The 22,445-nt window shown below is 44.5% G+C and overlaps 1 long non-coding RNA gene across 12 annotated transcripts in view; it reads right to left on the bottom strand.

The window, feature by feature from the left end:
* Positions 1 to 1,084: 1,084 nt before the first annotated feature.
* LOC113595619 (uncharacterized) overlaps positions 1,085 to 22,445 on the bottom strand; it is a 110,182-nt gene continuing 88,821 nt past the window's right edge. For 7 of the 12 annotated variants that reach the window (XR_008292911.1, XR_008292913.1, XR_008292915.1 and 4 more), the window contains 3 exons: positions 8,695 to 8,915; positions 7,330 to 7,542; positions 1,085 to 6,855 (listed from right to left, as the gene is read on the bottom strand). This is a non-coding gene — a long non-coding RNA (uncharacterized LOC113595619). The remainder of the gene's footprint in view (positions 6,856 to 7,329; positions 7,543 to 8,694; positions 8,916 to 22,445) is intronic. The other 5 variants (XR_008292922.1, XR_008292918.1, XR_008292919.1 and 2 more) reach the window with 5 other exon arrangements.

Here is a 22,445-nt window from a genome sequence, read left to right as displayed (position 1 = left end):
CACTTTCAACAATAGCCAAATTATGGAAAGAGCCTAAATGTCCCTTAACTGATAAATGGATAAAGAAGATGTGGTTTACGTATGCAATGGAAAACTACTTGGCAATGAGAAAGAATGAAATATGGCCTTTGGTAGCAACGTGGATGGAACTGGAGAGTGTTATGCTAAGTGAAATAAGTCAGGCAGGGAAAGACAGATAACCATATGTTTTCACTCTTATGTGGATGCTGAGAAACTTAACAGAAGACCATGGGGGAGGGAGGGAGCCAAACCATAAGAGACTCTTAGAGACTGAGAATAAACTGAGGGTTGATGGGGGTGAGAGGGAGGAGAAAGTGGGTGATGGGCATTGAGGAGGGCACCTGTTGGGATGAGCACTGGGTGTTGTCTGGAAACCAATTGGACAATAAATTTCGTATTAAAAAAAATACAAAATAAATAAATTCAGTGGACTCCTGTTCTCGTCTTCAAACCCTTCAAACTGGTTCTCAAATGACCCGTAAAAGTGTGTAACAGAAACGGGTACCAACGTTTTGCCACAGGTATCAGTTTCCTGTTGCCACTGGAACAAATTACCACAAACTTAATGGCTTAAAACAATACAAATGTATTATCTCACAGTTGTGCATTTTGGAAGTTTGATTTATGTCTCACTGGCCTAAAATCAAGGTATCAGAATGGATTTCCTTTAGGGATTCGCTCTAGGGGAGAATCCACGTCCTTTCCTTGTCCAGCTTCTAGAGGCTTTTCACCTCCCTCATCACACGACCCTTTCCTTCGTATTGAAAGCCAACAATGGTGCATCTACTCCTCACATAAGATCGCTCCTCTGACCCTTCTGTCCTCCTCTTCCTCCATTTATTTTTTTTTAAATTTTTTTTAACGTTTATTTATTTTTGAGAGAGAGAGAGACAGAGCATGAACAGGGGAGGGGCAGAGAGAGAGGGAGACACAGAATCTGAAACAGGCTCCAGGCTCTGAGCTGTCAGCACAGAGCCCGACACCGGGCTCGAACTCACGGACCGTGAGATCATGACCTGAGCCGAAGTCGGACGCTTAACCGACCGAGCCACCCAGGCGCCCCCCTCTTCCTCCATTTAATGGTCCCAGTGATTATATTGAGCATACCCAGATAATCCAGGATAATCTCTTTTTTAAGGTGAGCGATTTGGCAGCTTTCATTCTATCTGTACCCTCAACTACCCGAAGCCATGTAACCTAATATATTCACAGGTCCTGGGATTAGGATATGAGCATTTGCGGGGTGAGGGCATTATTCTGCCCATCACCCCTCACCCTAGGAGCGTTTTCAGTATAACAGGTACCAAAGTTTCAAGGTACCAGGACAAAATTCCCCCAATTTCTGGTCTTGGCCAAAGGCAAAGGGAAGATGTTGGGGGCATTAAAGCTTCATCCGAAAGGGACATAAAGTTTTGGGGTCAGACAGGTCAAAGAGGAAATCCCAGATTCTGCGACTTACGAGCTTTGTAGCCTTGGGAAGCCCACCTTAATGTCTTCATTCTTAATTTGAGACTATCGGTGGCAGTGTTTTCACACGGCTGTATTGAGATCATCTAATCTGAGAAAAAAAGGGCTGGGCTTATAGGGGCCTGAGGGATGTTTCCTCTCTCTAAATCACTAGACCCCACATCCCTTAGGTCGTAGACCACCTTAGTTGACAGCCACTTTCATTAATACCTACTCAACCAGCCACCCAACATGCCTTCACAGCACTACAGGGACCCTCGGGTGGAAATCAGCCCCACGCCTTCTTCAAGGAGAAGAAGCAAGTCTGTGTGTGAGCACACGAAAGGTTACACAGTAATAGAAGACCGTTGGTCATCAACACAGAAGTCCTAAAACCCACTGGGACTGGTTCTGCCATAGAGGGTTAAGGGAAAGGATTGTGAGCAGGGCTTGGAAAAAGAAGGGCTAGATTTGGGCAGACTGTGAGGACGGGGCATTTGTTCTGGGGAAACCCTTTGGAGCGTGCCCCCAGTGACCTTCGAAGGTCTTATTTTCTCGCAGCTCAAGACGCGGCAATGAGACACAAGCACACCACCCGCAAACACTGCCGTCTCCCACCTCCTCTCCTCCGACGGCCAACCTCCTTGCCAGGCCCCTCTCTCCTCCTTCCCGTATCTCAGCACGATACAAACCAGCCTTCCTTTCTCCTGAAGATGGTTTAGAAGCAGTGCCCCATAATTACAGCAATCTTAGCTCCTTTGAATTCACCAAAATTACCCCTTTTCTTTCCATCAGCACCATGGCTACGCGACAGGCATTATTGGGAAGCTTTGTGTACTGGCGCAATGTTGTCTTTTTAAAGTGACATCTGTTCAAATAGACTAATGTTCCTATCTGACTGACTCATTTGGCAAGAACATGTCCACATGCCAACGTGAATGGGTGGGGGCTGCAGGAAGAGGGAAGCATTTGGAAGGATATTTTTTGGGGTTTTTTAGACTAAGGGTATGACTATTTCACTTCCTACAGAAGAGAAGTGAATGTCAGTTGTAACAGTAGTGAGGCCTAAATGTCTCCTGATGTCTGAAATGTACCGTGATTTAGGATGGAGATGATGGTCGGGCTTCTCAAACACATTTTCATGGCCCTGGGGATTTTCAGCCACCTTTCTCTGTTTCCCGATGGTTCCTCAGTTCATCTCTCCTCCAACTCGGCTCTCCTTCAGTGAGCATCTTGGAGGCTGCTCTGAGATTCCATCTGTGCACCTTTCTGCGTTCAAGGTCTGTGGTCTCATAGGTCCAGTGGCCTTCCCGACCTTGGAGTTCATCTTCAAATGGTACTGAGGAGTCAGAAGAGCACACGTTTCTCTATCAGGCTCCATTTACCCATTACTCAGGCCGTTCATAGAGCACCTCCTATGGACGCAAGGTTGGGTAAGTCAGAGCTCTGTCTTCAAAAAGCTTACAGTCTCGTAGGGCCTTGACTGTGCACGGGAAGCTCCAGGATGCGCTAAGAGGGGGCTTAGGTAAGGCTTTTCTGAAGAAGTGACTCCTGAGTAGGATGCAAAATGTTCATCTTTGCTTACAAACTTCCAACATGTCTCGGTGGCCGTTTCATAATCTCCCAACTCTCCTGCCTGGATTTCTAGGCCCTCCCTAATCTGATCCCCCTGGACAGACACATCCCATCTCCCTTCCTACCATCACGAATCACCTGCTCCTGTTGGGTGAGCGTAGCCCCTTGTTTCCCCTATACCCCCCCCCCCCCCACTTATTCTTGACTCTGGGTCTTTGCTCATGTTTTCTGCCTAAAATAAATCCTCCAGTAATAACATCCCACCAGCTCTCAGACCTTTGGCACGTCGGGGACTAGCCCGTTGCCTAACCATGAAATTTCCTCCCCTGCACATGATATTCTATAGCTCCTCCCATAGTACTTAAGCTATGAGTACAACTTAGATGATGCATGTGAAAAAATATTAGCTGAAGACTTGGAAAACACAATGCAGGCCTAAGTTATTGCCATCACCTTTAACCGGGAGGAGAACTTTGGAGGCCTTCACTAACAGTGGGTGTATTTCTGTAGGCGAGTTGGTTCTTCAGCTATGAAATAGGAAAACCCATCACAAGTTTGTTACAAAGATTAATGGAATATGTTGACACGCGTACAAATGTCTGCCTTGTGGTAGCAATGTTGACAGTTGCAGGGGTGCTGTTTTTTTCTCAGAGAGGATTTGTTCTTTTACAGTCCAGTAGACCGCGATAAGTGTGTGTTTGGGGATGGGAGAAGCAGAAAATTGTCTTCCAAAGGAAAGGTTGATCATGACTGATAAAATTAAACATCCTTCAGAGCTCTGCAACTTTCATCTCAAAAATCAGAGAAGAATTACAATATTGTAAAGGGCTGATGACTCCTCATTTCCTGTGTCACCACTTCTTGGCAAGAAGACAATGGCTTGGCCCTGACACTCCCTTAGAGACGAAGGGATCATTGTTCTCTGGACAGTATTTATCAGAAATAAAGGCGCTCACTGGCTGAGGGAAGTAGAGATGAAAGAAAGGGGTGGGGTGGCAGCTGCCCTTTCTGGAAGGTAGTGACTTTGTGACCTTTAGAATTAAAAGGTTCTCCAGTATATTGCTTGGATCTCCAGCATATTGCCAGTATATTGATGGCTGGGAGCCATCAACACACAGTAGTGGTTGTAAACTTGAGTGGTCTTACCCGCAACCCCCACCCACACACCACCAATGGGCATCTGACAACGTCTGGAGACATTCGGGGTTGTCATCACTTGAGTAGGACTGGGGAGGGGTCCTACGGCAGCTCGTGGGTAGAGGCCAAGAATGCAGCTAAACGTCTTACACTTCACGACGCAGTACCCCAGTTAAGAATTATCCAGCCCAACGTCAATAGTGTTGAGGCGGAGAAGCCTGCATTAGAAGCAGTTGTAATCATAGCCTTGGGTTCCACTAATCCTCTGCCGAGAAATCTGCGCCCCAAACCATTTCTCCCCTTGTGTCTCCCCTAGACCCAGGATCCAGAAATATCCAGTAGAAGTTAATTAATGGAGATTGGTCAGCCAACCCTGAAGATTCAGCACAAATGTCACTTCCTTTATGAACTTCCCTTTAGATAGAGTGGTACCCCCTCCTATACTGGCCAGCATTTGACCGCTTTACTTACAACTGGGGGGTTTTCATACAAGGAATTCATTCTAGGTGATAGAGAGCTGAAAAAATAAACAGGGTGGTGAAGCAACCCAGAGATTAACAACAGCAAGAAGTTACTATCACCCGAGGGCTGGAAAGATGAAGAAAGGAGGCAGCGTTACTAGAGTCCGTGGGCCAGTGGGGGCTGGAGTCACGGACAGACACAGTCATCGTTGGAGTCACTGCATGAGACAGAAACAGGAGGGAAGCAATACCTCCCTTTCTCCTGCCTACCAGTCTCCCACCAGCGTTTCCCACCGACTGAATCGAGGTGAAAGACGGCTGGCAGAGGAACCTGGGAGAGGCAGCCTGCAAGGGTCAGCCCTTTGACAAAAGAGACGCGGGCAGGAAAAAGAGGAGGAATGGATCTAAGGTCAAGGACACCCACGAGCAACACAGCACCCAGTGTACTTTGGATCTGCCTCTTCCGTGGCGCTGATTAGCGTTTCATAGTTACTGTTTGAGTATTATTCCCTTCTCTCCCCTCTCTTCCTATGGGATGGAATGATAGTAGGAACCGGAAAGGCCACATTCAATCACAAGATGAATGATGCGGCTTGGGGATGTCAAAGCAACAGGACAGGATTCGAAATGGCTATGGAAGTACAGCTGCTCACCTTGACTTCTCCATGAGAAATGAACTTGCACTGTGATGAATCCATGCCTACTATTACTTTGGAACTCCCTGTTATGGCAGCTGAAGCAAAATTCTAAATAACCCCCTTTCCTATGGGTGTTGATATCTAAAGCAGATCAGAGACTCTATCTCATTCTTTCTTTTTTTTTTTTATAATTTTTTTTAATGTTTATTTTTGGGAGGCAGAGAGAGAGCGCGAGTGTGAGCCGGGGAGGGACAGAGAGAGAGGGAGGCACAGAATCCCAAGCAGGCTCCAGACTCTGAGCTGTCAGCACAGAGCCCGACATGGGGCTCGAACCCATGAACAGTGAGACCATGACCTGAGCTGAAGTCAGACGCTTATCCGACTGAGCCACCCAGGCGCCCCTCTGTCTCACTCCTTCATTCTCCATCCGGAAACTGACAAGAACAGAAGGCAATGCCATGGCAACGTGAGGTTTCTCAAATCACCTTCCTTCTGCAGATATTTAATTTTTTTATTCCCATATCCCAAAAAAAAATTTCAATCAGTAATCAACAGTGTCAGTAGAGAGGGGCGTGCTCAAGTCCACGAAGGTCCTGGGAGTGCCGGGGGCTGACTTCTGGTCCGTGGTCAGTTTATCCTTTGTCCTGTCGGCCAGTTCGGCCAAGGACACAGAGAGCCATTCTCTCCATTTGGCAAGGGCAGGGGCCCATTCTGAGAGGTGCCACAGATGGGGAAAAGGGGGAGATCGGGGAGACTTGGGGGGAGACTTTCGATCCCTTTCCAACCCATCACAAATAAGCATACCATAGAAGTCAGGAAAAAAAAAAAAACTGTTCTCAGATTCAAGTGCAATTTCCATGCAAGCCTCCTGGCCTGCCACCGTTTTCCAACTAAATTACTATCCTGAGTACTTCCTACACAGAGAGACTGACACTGCCATTCCCGAAGAGTGTGGGTTAACCGCCCCCTCGCCCCCCTCCCCGACCCAGCCCTGCAGTAATCTATTCCACTTCCGTGCAGTGTGCATGAGATTTCACACAGACAGCAGGGCAGAATAAGTGATTCTGCCCGCCTGGAAATAAATGATTGGCTGTCTAAGTAGACACCAAATATAGCTGTTGACATCGCTTCACATAAACCCTCCTTCCTCCTCCTTCCCTTTCCTGTTTCTCCTCCTTCCTCTTTTATTTCTCTTTCTCTGCACCTCTCCAGCTCCCACCCCCACCCCCCACCCCTTTGAACGATCAGTGGGGCTTTCTATGGCTTTTAACTTCACCCAGAGGGGTTTCTTGTTCTTCCTGCCCTAATCTAGCCGAAGTCAAAGATGTAGGCAGTACCCACCTTTCGCAACGGACTCTCTGCTAGGCTTTCTTATAATTAGCCCAGTGGCCTGGGAGGATTGGGTCATCGGGGGCGTCGGGGCCCTTCCAGTACCGCCTCTGGGTCAGGCTGGCAATTGGCTTCCTGGCCTGCTTTATCCATACGCAGGGTGCTTGGCTCTTTCTGTCATCAGAGATGGTGTCTGCCTCGGGGACACACCTGCATGTCGTTCGTGGAGGTGAATCATCTGTCCTCACCTGCCGCGGAATAAGCCTTTGTAAACTGTTTCTTTCGAGGGTGTCCAGGCCTAATCGTTCCCCCTCCAGAAAACAAAACCCGTCGTGGAAAATCTTAGCCCTAACTCGGAATTTTGGAATTCTGAGGTCAGGTTTCTGAAATTCCTCTCTCTCTCTCTCTCTTTCTCTGTAATACAATCTGCCAAACGTGTTGTCATGTTTCTGGGCCCCGAGCTCTGTCTCAGTTATGGTGGTGACACAGCTCCAGGACAAGGATGTCCTATTAGGAGCAGATATAATTCTTCCCTGAAAGGGGTGTTTAAAATTGTCCCACACGGAATAAGTAGGGACAAAAGCCAGTTAACCAACTACATAATGAGTGTCCTGGACCAACTGGAGAGGAAAGTCCATGAATGCGTTCTAGAATGGCCTCCTGTGTGGGGCGGGAGATATTTTAGAATATTCTAGAAATTTTAGAAATATTTAGAAACTCACCAGTGAATAGTAGGTCCTAAAGCTCCCGTAGAGGGTTAAGGCAGCTAGCATGGACCTCCCAGCCAAGTCACTTTCTTGGGCTTATTTGTTCTTTATTGTTTAAACTAGACCGAAGGGATGCTACAGAGCTAGGAAACACTTCACCAGGTACATCTGCTTCTCATGCCTGGCTGAAGAATCCGTCTTAATTTCCCTGGAAGGGTTGGGTACCTGCTGAGAAAGGGCAGGGCATGAAAACTGGGGAATCTGAAAATTTAGTTCAGCTTCAAGTTCCTCGCCTTTGAGGCTGTCCACAATAATTGTCAAAATAATTTGGGCGTTCCTTGACAGTGGGTTTTTATGCACACACACACACACACACACATCTCTAAATCAATTACTCAATTACACAGTTTAAACTGGAATCATGAATTCTATCTGCCGGGGGTTCGATTATCTATTGCTACATAATAAACCATCCCCAAATGCAGTGGCTCACGACAGCAGCCATCTTGTTTCCTCTCACGGGTCTGTGGCCAACTGGGCTCACTGGGCAATTCTCATCCATTTGCAGTCATCATAGCAGCAAGGCTGGTATTATCTGGAGGCTTGAGTGGAATTGCTAGGACAGCTGGGTCTCTCTCCCTCTCCCTTAACTCCAAGTCTCTTCTTTATGTGACCTCTCTGCAGGTGCTCTCCAGCAGGAAAGCCAGGATCCTTTCACGGCACATGGCTTCCAAAAGTGAAGGTTCCAACAGAGAAGAAGCAGAAACTACCGGTCTTCCTAAGGGGTAGGCCTGGAACTGGGGCAGAGATCTGTTGATTAACACAAGTCCAGGCCAGCCCAGATACAATGTTGGGGGGTGGGGCTACACAAGAGCCTCCTCGGATGCCAGCTATCACAGTTCAATACTCCAATGTGCCAAAATCTCCTAAACTTTACAAATATTATAAATAGCACACATATACAGGTTCTTGTGACAAGGAATGTTAGTGCTTACCAAAGTCTGAGTTCTCCCTGCCTTCCCTGGGCACACAGTAAAAATACATTTTCCACCCTTCCTGGAAAGTAGGCTTAGCCATGTCAGTGAGGTTTGTCCAACGGAATGCACGTGGAAATGGCAGGCCCCACGTCTAGGTCTGGCTTGTCCAAATGTCCCACTGGGGTTAGTCCTTACTAGGATGGTTGCAAAATGATTGGCTCCCAACCCCAGCCGTCTCTCCAGTCAGCGCTCAGCATCACCGTAAGCGAGAGCACTCCCTTCTCGTCATTTATTTGTTTATCTATTTATTATCAATATGAGCTCATGAGTGCCCTTGATTGTTTTGGTGTTCAAGTTGTCCCGGATCTGGTCAGTGAGAGCCATTTCAATGTGGATACCGTACCTTTTTCTGTGTGTTTTAATCTCCTTACTCTCTGATGTAACAAAATATTCCAGGCCTATTTTCTGCCTACTCTATCCCAGCCCTGGGACTTGCTGTTTCTTCGGGAAGCACTGATTCCTTTTGTTGGAAAATGGTCATTAGAAACTTGGAGTTCACCTTGAGCTAATTGCTATAGGTGCCGTTGGGGTGGCGTTGCTTCTAAACTGTCGCTGCAGACAAAACTAGAAAATATATGATGAATGTTTATACATGTACATAAACAAACATGTCCATCAATGTGTGTGTGTGTTTAAATATACATAGTTTAGACGTCATAATTTTATAAGGATAACATTAAATATTAAATACAATCTATCCCCACGGGGTTTTTTTCTTGCTTATTCTCATTTCATATACGTCCCTTCTCCACAATGAGATACCTGGATCCCAACAAAATATACCCATTTATTCATTTACTTAATCCAATAACACATGTAAAGCAGTTTCAGTATTTCCGTGTCCATTCAACTATAAAAGGAAACCTACTCAAAAAAGCTCAAGGTTTGTTTGCTCTTCTCTCCCACCCAAGACTGAGGCTATATAATCAAATACCACATTCATAAAATAATTAAATCTGTGGTTATGCAATTTATCTGAAACACCTTAAGGTCTGTATGTTTCCGTTTGCTTTTAGTGTTAAGTTCTTTTCCCTTTCCCATCCTTGTTGATTTAATTACATATATTTTATATATTGAAAAAAATACGTGGTACATAGACGTGCTTCCAAAAGGCAAAAGCATAGAAAAACGAATTCTCTAAGAATAATTCTGTGTCCCTCTTTCCCACGCCCTTTCACCTCATTTCTCTCCCAGCACCCCTTTAGAGATAGCCGACTTCATTGTTTTCTGCTTGATTCTTCCTGTGTTTCTTTTTGTACAGATAACAAAATATATGCATATAGTTTTTTATTTCCTCTTCTCTCTTACACAAAGGGTAGCACGCCATGTTTATATGCTCTTTGGCACTTCGCTTCTTTCCCCTTAAAAATATCTCTTGGTAATCTCTCAATATCAGTTCCCAGAGACCTTTCTCATTCTTTTTTTACAGTTGCATAGCATTCCATTAAGGGGAGTGTGCTGTAGTTTACCCAAGCCATTTCCTATACTTGGACATTTAGGTAGTTTCAAAATTTTGCAGTATAAGTAATCTTTTGCATGTAAACGGTTTTTATTGTTAAGAGACATGCCTTCAAGGTAAACCCATTGGGTCAAAAAATAAGCGCTAACATTGACAGAGTCACCCCACAGAGTTTGTAACCTTTTACATATTCACCAGCGGCGTCTGAAAGTGCCTGCTTCCCCAGCCTCACTAATACAATGTCAAGCTTACGAATTTTTGCCAGTCTTGATGGACAGGAAACAGTATCTCATTTAAACATAGTGCAGGATTTTTCGCAGGGTAAAAAAAACACAAGTCACAAAAGAAACACAAATACTCTCCAAGTGAACTAGAGTTTACAAGCAAACTCTAGAAAATTTTCAGCTCAAGAGGTTGATTATCAACCATGATTGTGGCTCGGGTGTGAGTTCTTGAACTGCCCATAACCAAAGCCATACTTTCCAAAAGCCTTGCAGAGTCCTGTTTATAATGTGCTTCTGCCAGTTGGAGATCCAATTATCTTGCCTCAAATGGGGTTGTTTTCACAATTGCACTCCCAGATTTCTTTTATTTTAATGTGTATTTATTTAATTTGAGAGAGAGAGAGAGAGGGAGAGAGAGGGTGGAGGGTGAGCGGGGAAGGGCAGAAAGAGAGGGAAGCAGAAGATCTGAAGTGGGCTCTGTGCCCACAGCAGAGAGCCCGATGAAGGGCTCGAACTCACGTACTGTGAGATCATGACCTGAACTGAAGTTGGATGCTTAACTGGCTGAGCCACCCAGGCTCCCAAATGTCTAAATTTAACTAATTAATTAATTAATTAATTGTTAATTAATTATCTCTCAATTTAATTATCTAATTTCCCAAATTTAATTATTTAATAATGTAGTTTAGCTTTGTTGCCTCATTAAGGTGGGAGAAAATTCCCTATGCCAACCCAGATTGATTTACTGCTCCATTAGTTCATTTAATACACTGGCCACTTGACTCCACAGAATTTTTTGCATGTTCCTTGCCTCTGGAAAGACCATATATTGTATAGGGATTTAAGTGTCTGATGGTCTTCTGCATCTATTTCCTACATATATCTGGTTCTAGACCCAGAGCTTCTCAGCCCAGCCTGCCTTTCAAGTCTTCTCCCACATTTCCCGGTGCTGCTACTCTAGATCAGGGGTTTTCAATTGTTTTTATCAATTTCAACAATCGCTGACAATATCTAACAATATCTAACAGGTAGGAACTCCTTATGTGAAGATAAAAGGCCAACAAGTCTAGGGGCACCTGGGTGGCTCAGTTGGTTAAGCATCCAACTTCGGCTCAGGTCGTGATCTCGCGGTTTGTGGGACAGAGCCCTGCGTCGGGCTCTGTGCCGACGGCTCGGAGCCTGGCGCCTGCTTCCGATTCTGTGTCTCCTTCTCTCTCTGCCCCTGCCCCACCTGCGCTCTGTCTCTCTCTGTGTCTCGAAAATACATAAATGTAAAAAAAAAAAATTTTTTTTTAAAGTCAAACAAGTCTAACATAAAAGACGCGACGAAAGTATCAATTGTAACGCGTGATCACAAGGCAATATGTTACCTATTGGCTGAGTTATTGAACTGTTGGCTGCATTTCCCTGACAAGATCAAGCGACAAGTATGGCTGTGCCGGAGCCTTGCCTGGCAACTAATCGAGCGGAACATTCAGAGGCTGCAGTGTTTGGCTCCCAGGGGCAGAAATAAACGGATCTGAATTCCAAAATTTACCAGGGAGGTACGGACATGACCGACGTTCCTAATTAGTAAATATTTACAGTAAGTAAGACATAGGTACAGGGTGGTGAGAGAACAGTTCGTTCATACATCTGCCCTAACAAGAGTTATAACTAATGGATCTAAAGGGCACAATGGGTTGAGCACGGGCTTTTCCGTTCATTATTTAATAATTTAATAAATATATTTGTAATGAAGATAGGGGATAGTTAGATAATTTTTTTTTTTTGGCTGTCTCAACAGTGTGCCAGGCCAAAGGCTAAACGCTTTACATGTATTCTGAACATTAAGCCTCCTAACAATCCTGTGAGGTAAATAATGCCATTACCCCCATTAAGCTGAAGGACGGTTAGTAACACCCAAAAGCACTTAGCTTCTACAGATGGATCTCAAGCCCATCAGTCCCTCCGCTTTATTGCGAAGTTACTGGGAATTTCCAGTTCTCAGTGTCAAGCTTAGCCCCTTCCTGAATGCTCTCAGGCACATGAAGAAATTGGGGCATGGTGACAATTATATGGGAAGAGTATGTATAAACAATTACCAAAATACCGATTTTAAGGGACGCCCATTTTCCGGAAAAAAAAAATAGTTCAAAATAATGTTTCTATGTATAGTAAACTCCTTGGATACATTAAAAATATCACTCAGTTTGCCAGAAATCAAATCACACACAGTTCTTCAAGCTTTACTAAGCCTCATGCTTATGATATAATGAACTAGACTTCAGTATCGGCCCATCTTCTGTCCAATATGAGCCCAAATGGTATAACTTTAGGGCCTGTGGCAGTCAGCTTCAGGATGGCTGTCAACGACCCCTGCTTCCTGACATTTATGCCCTTGTGTGGTCCCCACCCTCACTGCACCAGAGTTGGTCTGTGTAACCAATAAAGTATGGCAGAAGTAATAGCATGTTTCTTCTAAGACTAGGTTATAACACTCATTGGAGCTTCTGTTGTCGTGGATCTTTCTTTCTTGGGCCAGTCGCTTTGAGAGAAACCAGCTTCCATGTTGAACAATTCCACAGAGAGACCCACATGCAAAGAACTGGGGATTTCCATCAAGCAAACAGCCAGTGAGGAACAGAGTTCTCCAGCCCACAGGAGTATAAGAAGCCATCTTGGGAGTGAATCTTCCCGTCAGGCCTTCAGACGACTGCAGCCCCAACTGACAGTTTGACTGCAGTCACCATGGAAAGACCCCAAATGAACGAGGACCACCCAGCTAAGCCACGTGCAGATTCCTAACCTGTTAAGTTTGGGAGTTGTTTCACGGAAATAGGTAACTACCATTAGACTTCTATGTATACTCTGCATCTTTCCCCAAGGCCCCTGGAGATATACCGTTGACCCTGAAACAACACGGGGCACTGACCCCACCAAAACATTCACACGGAACCTTTGACGCCCCCAAAGCTTTACTAATAACCCACTGTTGACCTGAAGCCTTACTGATACCTCAAACAGTCTACACATATTTTCTATGTGGTACGTGTTCTATACTGTATTCTTGCAATAAAGCAGACTGGAGAAAATAACATATTTTTAAGAAAATCATAAGAGAAAGTGCATTTATAGTAGCATTCTGTATTTACGTACAGACACCGTATATCTGTTGAAAAAAAAATCTGCGTGTCAGTGGACTCACACAGTTCCAATCCATGTTGTCAGGGCCAACTGTACTTTTTCACTCATTCAACAATTATTCCCTGGCTGTCTATCACCTATGTGCCAACTTGAGCCGAGTTGTCGAGAACCTAAGAATACAGCCATGAACAAGATTAGTAAAGTTCCTGCTTTCACAAAGTTCACATTATAACGGAGAGTTATTTATAGTTATTTGCATATTTGTCTTATCTTCCTCACAAAATTCTTGGGGAAGGAAACACTTAGTTTTATATCCTACAGAATTTTGGCAAATCCGGTTGTTTGGTATGTGTTTGTGTGAAGGTGTGTGTGTGTGTGTATATGTATGTATGTGTGTGATGAAACAGTGACAGAATCCCCCAAAAGATGTCTCTGTAGGCTGGACCCCTTTTGCTCCGTATTCTGACTTAACCTTCCGCTATCAGCATGCTGAAAACCAATGGGATTATGGCGAGAATCCTGCTGGAATAGTCTTAGGGTCACAGCTCTGTCCCCCTTCTCATTGTCCCCCTTCTCATATCCCAAGATATGTAGCCCCAGCCTTTCTACAGAAGTTCTGTTTCCCCAGTCTGGTCACGTGCTCAGCTAATCTCTGCTGAGTACAGGACTCCTGGGCTATTCAATCCTACACATAAGAAGAGAAATCAAACAAATGATATCGGACATGTTATTTAATCTCATCCGTCAAGTTGGGGTAACTTACTCCAGAGCTGGTTTTAATTATATATAAAGTGCTTAAACAGTGCTTGGTGAAAAGAAAGTTCAGAATACGTTAGCCATCATTCATACGTATGAAACGCCTAGAAGGTGCCCCGGTGGTTTACTGGGCATTTCAATATGTTATCTGATTGAACCAAAGCGTATCCCATGGTTCCTTGGATTCTCCCAGGGGAACAATAGTGAAACCATTGCTTAAGTTGGATTGACTGCACAAACCAGTGAGGGAAGGAAGAAGGAAGCCATTCTTTCTAGACCTTCTTCCGCCAGGCCCTCTGTCTTCTCCACTTTGGGTCCCGGCCAAGGGAAAGGACCAGCCAGGGTCTGTGTTTCTGCTTCTTTTACTGGCAGGTCTTGGAGCTGTTGACCATGTGTTCTATGTCATGGCCACCATTCATCCAATCATGGTGACGTATGTTTGTAATACAGCGGCCACGCCCCGCGTGTGCTATGAACCCCCCTGCGCAGCGTCCTGAAACAGGTGCGGTGGGTGGCTTTACCTACCGAATGCCAGGGTTTCAGCTTTCAGAATCGAAACGAAAGAAAAGTATGCACATGGTTGGGGGGTGGGAGGGAGGCAGAGAGCGGGGAAGGAGAGAGAGGCAGGGAGGAAGAAGGAAGAATTTTGGCCTTGCTCTGCGGAGACACGGGGCTTTACAAGAGCTCACCGACGCAAAGAACTGAACAGAATGTTGGCCAAACGAGGCTGCCTGCAAATGCCAAATAATAAGACGCCTTTATCAGGAACACTAGGAACCCTTTCAGAAGAGGACCACAAAGAATTCCAGGAAGCACATATTCAAAGCCCGTTTCCTAGGCAGCTGAAAGCCACCCACCTTCCCCTTGAACAAACGGAGCCAAATTCAGTTCTCAAATGTGCTGTTTGCCCTGCCTTTCAAAACAATCCCAAGCACTGGGCTGGTAGCTTTTGCTTTCTGAAAGCAGCCTGTGAGAGAATGGTTCCATGCTGGTCCCAACCTAGCCACGGGGAGTCCTTTCATCCCCAACCTCCCCGCCTCCCAGCCACCCAGCCACCCTGCCTCTGGGTCTGTCCCACCTCTGGGGTAGCCTCACGCCGAGGTGTCACATTAGTGGCTGTGGAGACAGAACGTAACAGTAGCTCTCTCCTGCAGGTCTTGGGAAAGAGTGGAGCAAAGCTAGATTCTGGGGTCCTCGGGGAGATTTCAAAGCCTGGTTTTAGTTGGAACATGAGACAAGGAGACCGATCTCGAGGACGAAATGAGAGGGTGCCGAAATAAATTGTAATACCTCAGTGTGACAAAATATTATACAGCCATTAAGAAGAGTGTTATAGGAGAGTACTTAATAACGTGGGCAAGAGTTTAAGGATAGAGTATTAAATGGGGAAAAAAGCCAGTTTTGAAATGGAAGTGTCCCAGCAAAGAAAAACTGTGTGTATCTAGAGGGAAAAAAGAAAAAAAACAGCCAAATGCTAATTGCGGCTCTAGCTGGGCAATAGGATTATGCATGGTTTTTAACGCCTTCTTTGTTTCTCTTTTCTTTCAAATTTTCTGTGATGAACACAGATTAGATTTTAACCATGAAAAGGAAATGAGTGTTAAGATGAAATAGAAGTCAAGGAAATAGAATGTACAAGCTGGGGGAGAGCAGAGCCGGCCTACAGCCAGGGGGTTTCCCGGTCATACGTCCTGTGTCACCTGACTTCTCTCCACATCCAGCACCGCATCTTTACAAGTCAACACTCGTCATACTTGGTCCTAGGCTCTTGGGTGGCCTTTTTTGAAGTGTATTTATTTATTTTGAGAGAGAGAGAGAGAGAGAGAGAGAAAGCTAGTGACCACGAGCAGGGGAGGAACAGAGAGAGAGAGGGAGAGAATCCCAAGCAGGCTCCATGCGGGGCTCGATGCAGGGCTCAAACCCACAAACCGTGAGATCGTGACCTGAGCCGGAATCGCGAGTCACAAGCTCAACCGACTCAGGCACCCAGGGGTGCTCTGATGGCCTTTTCCCCAGGACATCATCCCCTTTTTCTCTTGCCCACAACCCCCAGCTGGGCCAGCGTCATGGTGAGGACAGAGGGTGTATTCAGAGGTGCTAGGACCAAGGCGAGTCAATTGGCCCACGAGGAGGATGGATGGATAGATAAGCAATTTTGGGTTTTTTCCTGACGTCGTATTCCCTCTGAGAGAAGCGAGGGGATCTGCCGAACCACATCTTAATCGGAAAGAAATTCTCTCTGTCTCTGTCTCTCCCGCACACACAGTCTGTTTCTCATTGGGATCCCTGGTAGTACTTAGTAGATACTCCTTGAGTAAACAAAACACAAATCCCACTGTCATTCTGGAGTGTCACCGTAGACCCTAGTCCAGACCAGAGAACGCAGTAAGCAGGGCAGACCAAAGCACCCACGCAGGCACAAAGTTCACGGCCAGGGTGGAGAGAGAGGACAGACCACCCAGTAATGCACACTCCAGGATCTCCTAGCTTCCAGAAAGCCGGCAGGGAGCACTCTTCGGCGAGCACGCAGCCAAACACCGTCCTTTCCCGCTGCAACCAGCATGCGTGCAGGAGGAGGACCACGAAGAAGTTTCCGAACAAGCCGTGAGAAACTGGCAGGCCACCCGCCAGACGTGTTTTTGGTTTTGGTTTGGCTCGGTTTGACATTGAGCGCCCCGTGTTTTGCAAACACTTGATTGTAGATGCCTTACTCTTGATGGCACAGGTATGTCCAGTAGACCCGTCCTCCCCCCTCTTCCCGGTCTTCCTCACAGAACTTTCTCTAACTTACGTGACCCAAAAGCATCTGGGCCCAGACGCTCTGCTTGGAAAGCTGTGGGAATAGTGACTCTAAGACTATGAAGAAGGTAATAAAAATATTAACGATAGTAGCAAACGTCCTCCGCGTGCCTACTCTGTGCCACCTTCTATCCCAAGGGCGCTATCCGCCTGTATCGTCTAACTTCAATGCGGACGGAAGCCGACACTGGGGGGGCTTCTGCTCAAGGCCCCTTAGGCCCCTCGTGCTAGTTCTTGGTTTTCCTTCCCGGCTTGTAACTGCACACGAGTCTAAATGAGGCACTTACAACTGTTTGTCAGAGAACTGACATCCAGTGACTGGAGCCTGGGAACTGGCATCCTGCCATCCCTTCCTGGCCGTGACCGTGGGCTCAGGAGGACTTGTCCTCTGGGCTGGGGCTTCTCTTGGAAACTCTGCCCCTTTCCCGGCACACTTGAGGATTCTCATCCTACGTATGACGAAATCATAGCCCAGAGTCACCTGCCCTAGTGGACCCAATGGCAAATGGCGGGTTGCAGAGTATAGATCTGCCCGACGTGCCGAGGGCTTCCTACAGGCATGTTAAAACGTGACAGGAAAAAAAAATCACCCGTGAAAACGAAAACAAGGCCTAACTGCATCCTTTTCATAAATGATATATAGATCGTTCGTAGGGTGGTCGTGATGGCTTATCCAGCTGGGTCAGCCTGTCTCTCTTTCCATCTCCCTCTTTCTCTTCCTCCCATCTGAAGACTCTTTACTTCGGAAAATGGTGGACTTTGAAGAAGTTCGGTTGAGAAACAGTGTATTTTGTAAAAAGGCTGGCCTACACGTTGATAGAAGTCCACGGCAGCGGATGGATTATTCTCTGCAGCCAACTGAGCTAGTCTGCCATGTCACTGTATTGGTGGGTAAGGCACGTGACAGCTTAGCTAGGTGTTTGGGTACCATTTCAATATATTTGCCCCAAATAACTGAATAAAAGCCGAGTTACGTAGAGTACATTCAGCAGATACTTCCTGAGACCTACTCTGGGCTAAGCGTTGCGGTAGAATTCAGGGATATCGTTTTGAACAAGACAGGCTTTTGCAAAGTTATGCCACGGAGGAGTCACTCCCCGAGGCAGGGTGACGAGGACGACAGTCGCTATTTTCCCCAAGTACATGGGAAGTCGGGGCTCTCACCGCGGCCATGGTCTGTGACCATAGCAAGGGGAGATTCTCCGCAGCGGCGTTGCTGGTCTGCCCTCTGAGTTCTATCGGCTTCCGTGCTTTAGTGTCATTCTCTACATGGTACACAAAAACACAGGCACACCCACTGAGGACAGACTCCAGCCATCCTCCCCTGTGTGCCCCTTAGGCTGATAACTTGTTTTCTACATTTACGCCTGGACTCTGGTCATCTGGGTAGACACAAGCATGAGTCAAATGGTTAGCCCAAATCCCCGGGCACAAAGATTCCATTAGAAAATCCCAACATGACTGATAAAGCGGCCTGGATCCCCCTACGTGTACAATTTGCTGCAGGTGCTTTGAGTGCTTATTGTTCTATTCTAAGAACAATAATAAATCTTGGGTCCTACGTGGCTACCTTTTTGACGGATGTTTTAAACAAAAATGTAATACAATATAATAAGAATTGATACCTTTTAAAAATCTACTGTTTGCAAGGTATTTTATTGTGACATACGTATTCTTATTTAAATAGTAAGTACTTACAAATGCACACAATATAATTTAATTTTTAAAAGTTTATTCTTTTTTTTAACACTTATTTATTTTTGAGAGAGAGAGCGCGCACACACATACGCGGGAGAGGGCCAGAAGGAGGGAGACAGAGGATCCGAAGCAGGCTCCTGGCAGTGAGCACAGAGCCTGACACAGGGCTCGAACTCACGAACCGTGAGATCATAACCTGAGCCAAAATCAAGAGTCGGCCACTTAACCGACTACCCAGCACCCCTAAAAATTTCTTCTTAAAAAATACAGTAAGGTAGGAGCACCTGGGTGGTTCGGTCGGTTAAGTCTCCGACTTCAGCTCAGGTCATGATCTCACGGTTTCTGAGTTCGAGCCCTGCGTCAGGGTCTGTGCTGACAGCTCACAGCCTGAAGGCTGCTTGAGATTCAGTGTCTCCCTCTCTCTCTGCCCCTCCCCTGCTTGCACTCTGTCCCTCTTGCTCTCTCAAAAATAAATAAACATTAAAAAAATTTTTTAAATACAGTAAGGCAGATATTATGGTCATGAGTCTACAGATGAGAAAACTGAAGCTCAGAGTTTTTAAGTTCCTTGTCTAAAGTCATACAGTTCTATTTGTTTTTACTATGCAAACCTAGTGGTCGATGATTTTATTTGAATGGCTATTTTCATTTGCTTTCACTTTTCTTACTTTCGTATGTATCCCAGAGAGTATTTTCTTCCAGTGTTTATTTTCCATTTTATTCTGCCCCAATTGAAAGATAAATCAAAGAAAATCTACTTTGCTTTTATTCTCTTAGTGTAGAATATTATCTCGAAATTTGGTTATAAGGATCGTAACATTTTAATATTTTCCACTCTGCTTCCATAATTGAACAATTATAGCAAATGGCCTTCTGTTCCTGTCTCATTGATCAGTAATTAATCCTTTCTGCTCTTCAGCTGAATTAGTTAAAACATGATGTTGAATCAATATTAAGGTTGGAATCTCTGGTTGGCAATTTAGATCAATCTCTTTATTATCAAATAATAGTAAAAAACCCAAATACTTGTATATTGTCAGTTTAATATTCAGTTTCAAATAACATTTTTTGAAGCATTAGCTCGTAAGCTCTATGGAGGCAGAAAACATGTCTATTTGGTTTCCTGAATTTAAGTGCTGTGCTTGGCACACGACTTTGAGGGTATCCAAGTCCAGAGTAGGGAAAGAAAAGTAACCTGTGAGTGAGGTACAAAAGGCTGGCACAGAAAAACAGAGGAGTACCAGAGAAAAATAGCCTAAAAGGCCTGGTTGAGATGAAGTTAAAATTATTGACTCTCAAGAGGGAAATTCTTCACTCTAATCTCACAGCTTACAGCCCTACCCTTTTCTTACACCTCCCTCCTCTGTCAGTGTGCCCCGTGTTCCAGTGCCTATGAATACTTGTGGACAATGACAGAGAAGCACCAGGTGAGATGCTAATATCGACGGCCTATCGACTGCGACTGCCTTTCCAACAATCTTTATATAGCCCCTTCCCTATAGGATTGCATTGCTGTCAATAAATGGCATTAAGTTAGGATAGAAATGGGAAGTGGCCAATGGACCCTGGGAGGAGATCTCCCAGGCGTGAGTCTAGGTATTCGTTTTTCACAGCAACAGCAAAATGGGTCGTTGGTGATATTCAGAGAAACTCAATGAAGGAAGCATGGGGCTTGGGGCTTCTTAAAACTTTTTTGTGTAGGAGCTCTCTAAGGGTCTTACAAAAACCATGAACCCTCTCTCTCTCAAAAGAAGTGGCATACTTTTATCTATACCCATCCTTGCTTTGAATTCTCTTGGCTCTCCCATTCCCTGATAGACCCATGGGCTCCAAATCTATAGATGCAGGGTTAGAATTCCTGGTCTAGATCATTTTTTTCTTTCTTTATTTCTTCCATGTCAGTGTTATTTCTTTATTTTTATTTGGTTTTTATTAAGTTTTTTTTTTTTTGTTTTAATTCCACCACAGTTAACATACAGTGTTAGTTTCAGGTGTACAATATAGTGATTCAGCAATTCCATACATTACCTGGTGCTCATCATGATAAGTATGTTCTTTTTTTCCTTTTAATTTTTTTAATGTTTCTTTATTTTTGAGACAGAGGGACACAGAGCACGAGTGGGGGAGGGGCAGAGAGAGAGGGAGGCACAGAATCCGAAGCAGGCTCCAGGCTCCGAGCTGTCAGCACAGAGCCTGACACGGGGTCGAACTCACAAGCTGTGAGATCATAACCTAAGCTGACGTTGGATGCTCAACCGACTAAGCCACCCAGGAGCCCCATGATGAGTGTGTTCTTAATCTCCTTTACATACTTCACGCATTCCCCCACCCCTCTGGTATGCTTCATTTTATTTTTAAAATGTTATTTTTAAGTAATCTCTACACCCAACATGGGACTCCAACTCACAACCCCAAGATTAAGAGTCACACGCTCTACCAACTGAGCCAGCCGGGCGCCCAAGGTATGCTTTGTTTTAAATGAGTACCCCAGTTAAAGCTATTTTTTTTCAATAAGAACATTTTTCCTTGAAGTATACTTCAGTATGGTTTTAAAAGGTATCCATAAAACATTCCATCCAAGAAAAATAGAATACCCATTTTCTTCAAGTATACACAGAAGAATCTCCTGGTTAAATCACGTAAAAGGAGACAAAACAAATACTACAAATTTAAGAAGGCTCAAATCATACCAAGCATATTTTATAACCACAATGGTACAAAACGAAAGATCAGAAATAAATCAAAGCTGCAAAATCGATAATGTAAATATTAAATATTTAGTATGTAAATATTAAACACGCACTACTGCACAAGCAATGGGCCAAATAAGAAATCAAATTAGCAAATCAAAATACGTCTCAAAACAAAAGAAAAAGAAAACACAATATTCTGAGAGCTATGGGATGCAGCAAAGGCAGATGTTAGAGTGAAATTTATGTTATAAATTCTTATATTAAGAAACACAGTTCAACTAAACGAGTTAACATTACACCACAATGAAAAAAAGAAACTTAGCTGAAATTTAATAGAGGAAGGAAACAAAAAAGAAAAATCAGATATAAATAAAATAGACTCCAGAATAAACAACAAGGTAACATCGAAAGTAATGACCAGTTTTCCCAAAAAATAAACAAAATTGGCAATGCTTTAACTACATTAACTAAGAAAAACCAAAATGAGAAATGGAAGAGAAAACAATACAGCAGATAGCCACAGAAATACATAGCGTGATTACAGATTACTATCAACAATTATATACTAACAAATCAGATATTTTGGAAAAACAGATAATTCCTAAAAAGGCACAAGTTACCGCGATTGAATCATGAATCTTGACTCCAAGAAATAGGAGATTTTCGTAGACCAATAACAAGAATGAAAGTTGAATTATGAATCAAAAAATCTCCCAGCACAGAAAAGCTCAAGACCACATGGTTTCAGTGGTGAATTCTACCAAACATTAAAAAAAAAATTAATGACGATCTTTATCAAAACCTTATAAGTAACGTAATAGAGGGAACACATTTAAAACCGTTCTATGAGGCCAGTACTACCCTGATACCAAAGAAGACAAAAACAACACAAGAACGAAAGTCTACTTTGTCCAATATAAGTATTGCTGCTCTGACTTTCTCTTTGCCATCCATTTGCATGGTAAATGTTCTTCCACCCCCTCGCTTTCAATCTGCAGGTGTCTTTAGATCTAAAATAAGTCTTTTGTAGACAGCATATAGATGGTTCTTGTTTTTTTAATCCATTCTGATACCCCACGTCTTTTGATTGGAGCATTTAGTCCATACAAAGTAATGATTGACAGATAGGTATTTATTGCCTTTTTATTTAGGTCATTGTTTCTGGAGATTTTCTCTGATCCTTTCTTGTCTTTGTCACTCTTGGTCTCTCCTTTGCCCTCAGAGTCCTCCTTTAATATTTCTCGCAAGGCTTGTTTAGTGGTCACAAACTCCTTTAGTATTTGTCTGTGAAACTTTTTGTCTCTCCTTCTCTTCCGAATGGTAGCCTCTCTGGAGAAAG

The sequence above is a fragment of the Acinonyx jubatus genome, chromosome E4 (assembly GCF_027475565.1).
Source record: "Acinonyx jubatus isolate Ajub_Pintada_27869175 chromosome E4, VMU_Ajub_asm_v1.0, whole genome shotgun sequence".
In the NCBI taxonomy this organism is placed as follows: Eukaryota; Metazoa; Chordata; class Mammalia; order Carnivora; family Felidae; genus Acinonyx; species Acinonyx jubatus.
This window is presented reverse-complemented; position numbering and strand designations above follow the sequence as displayed.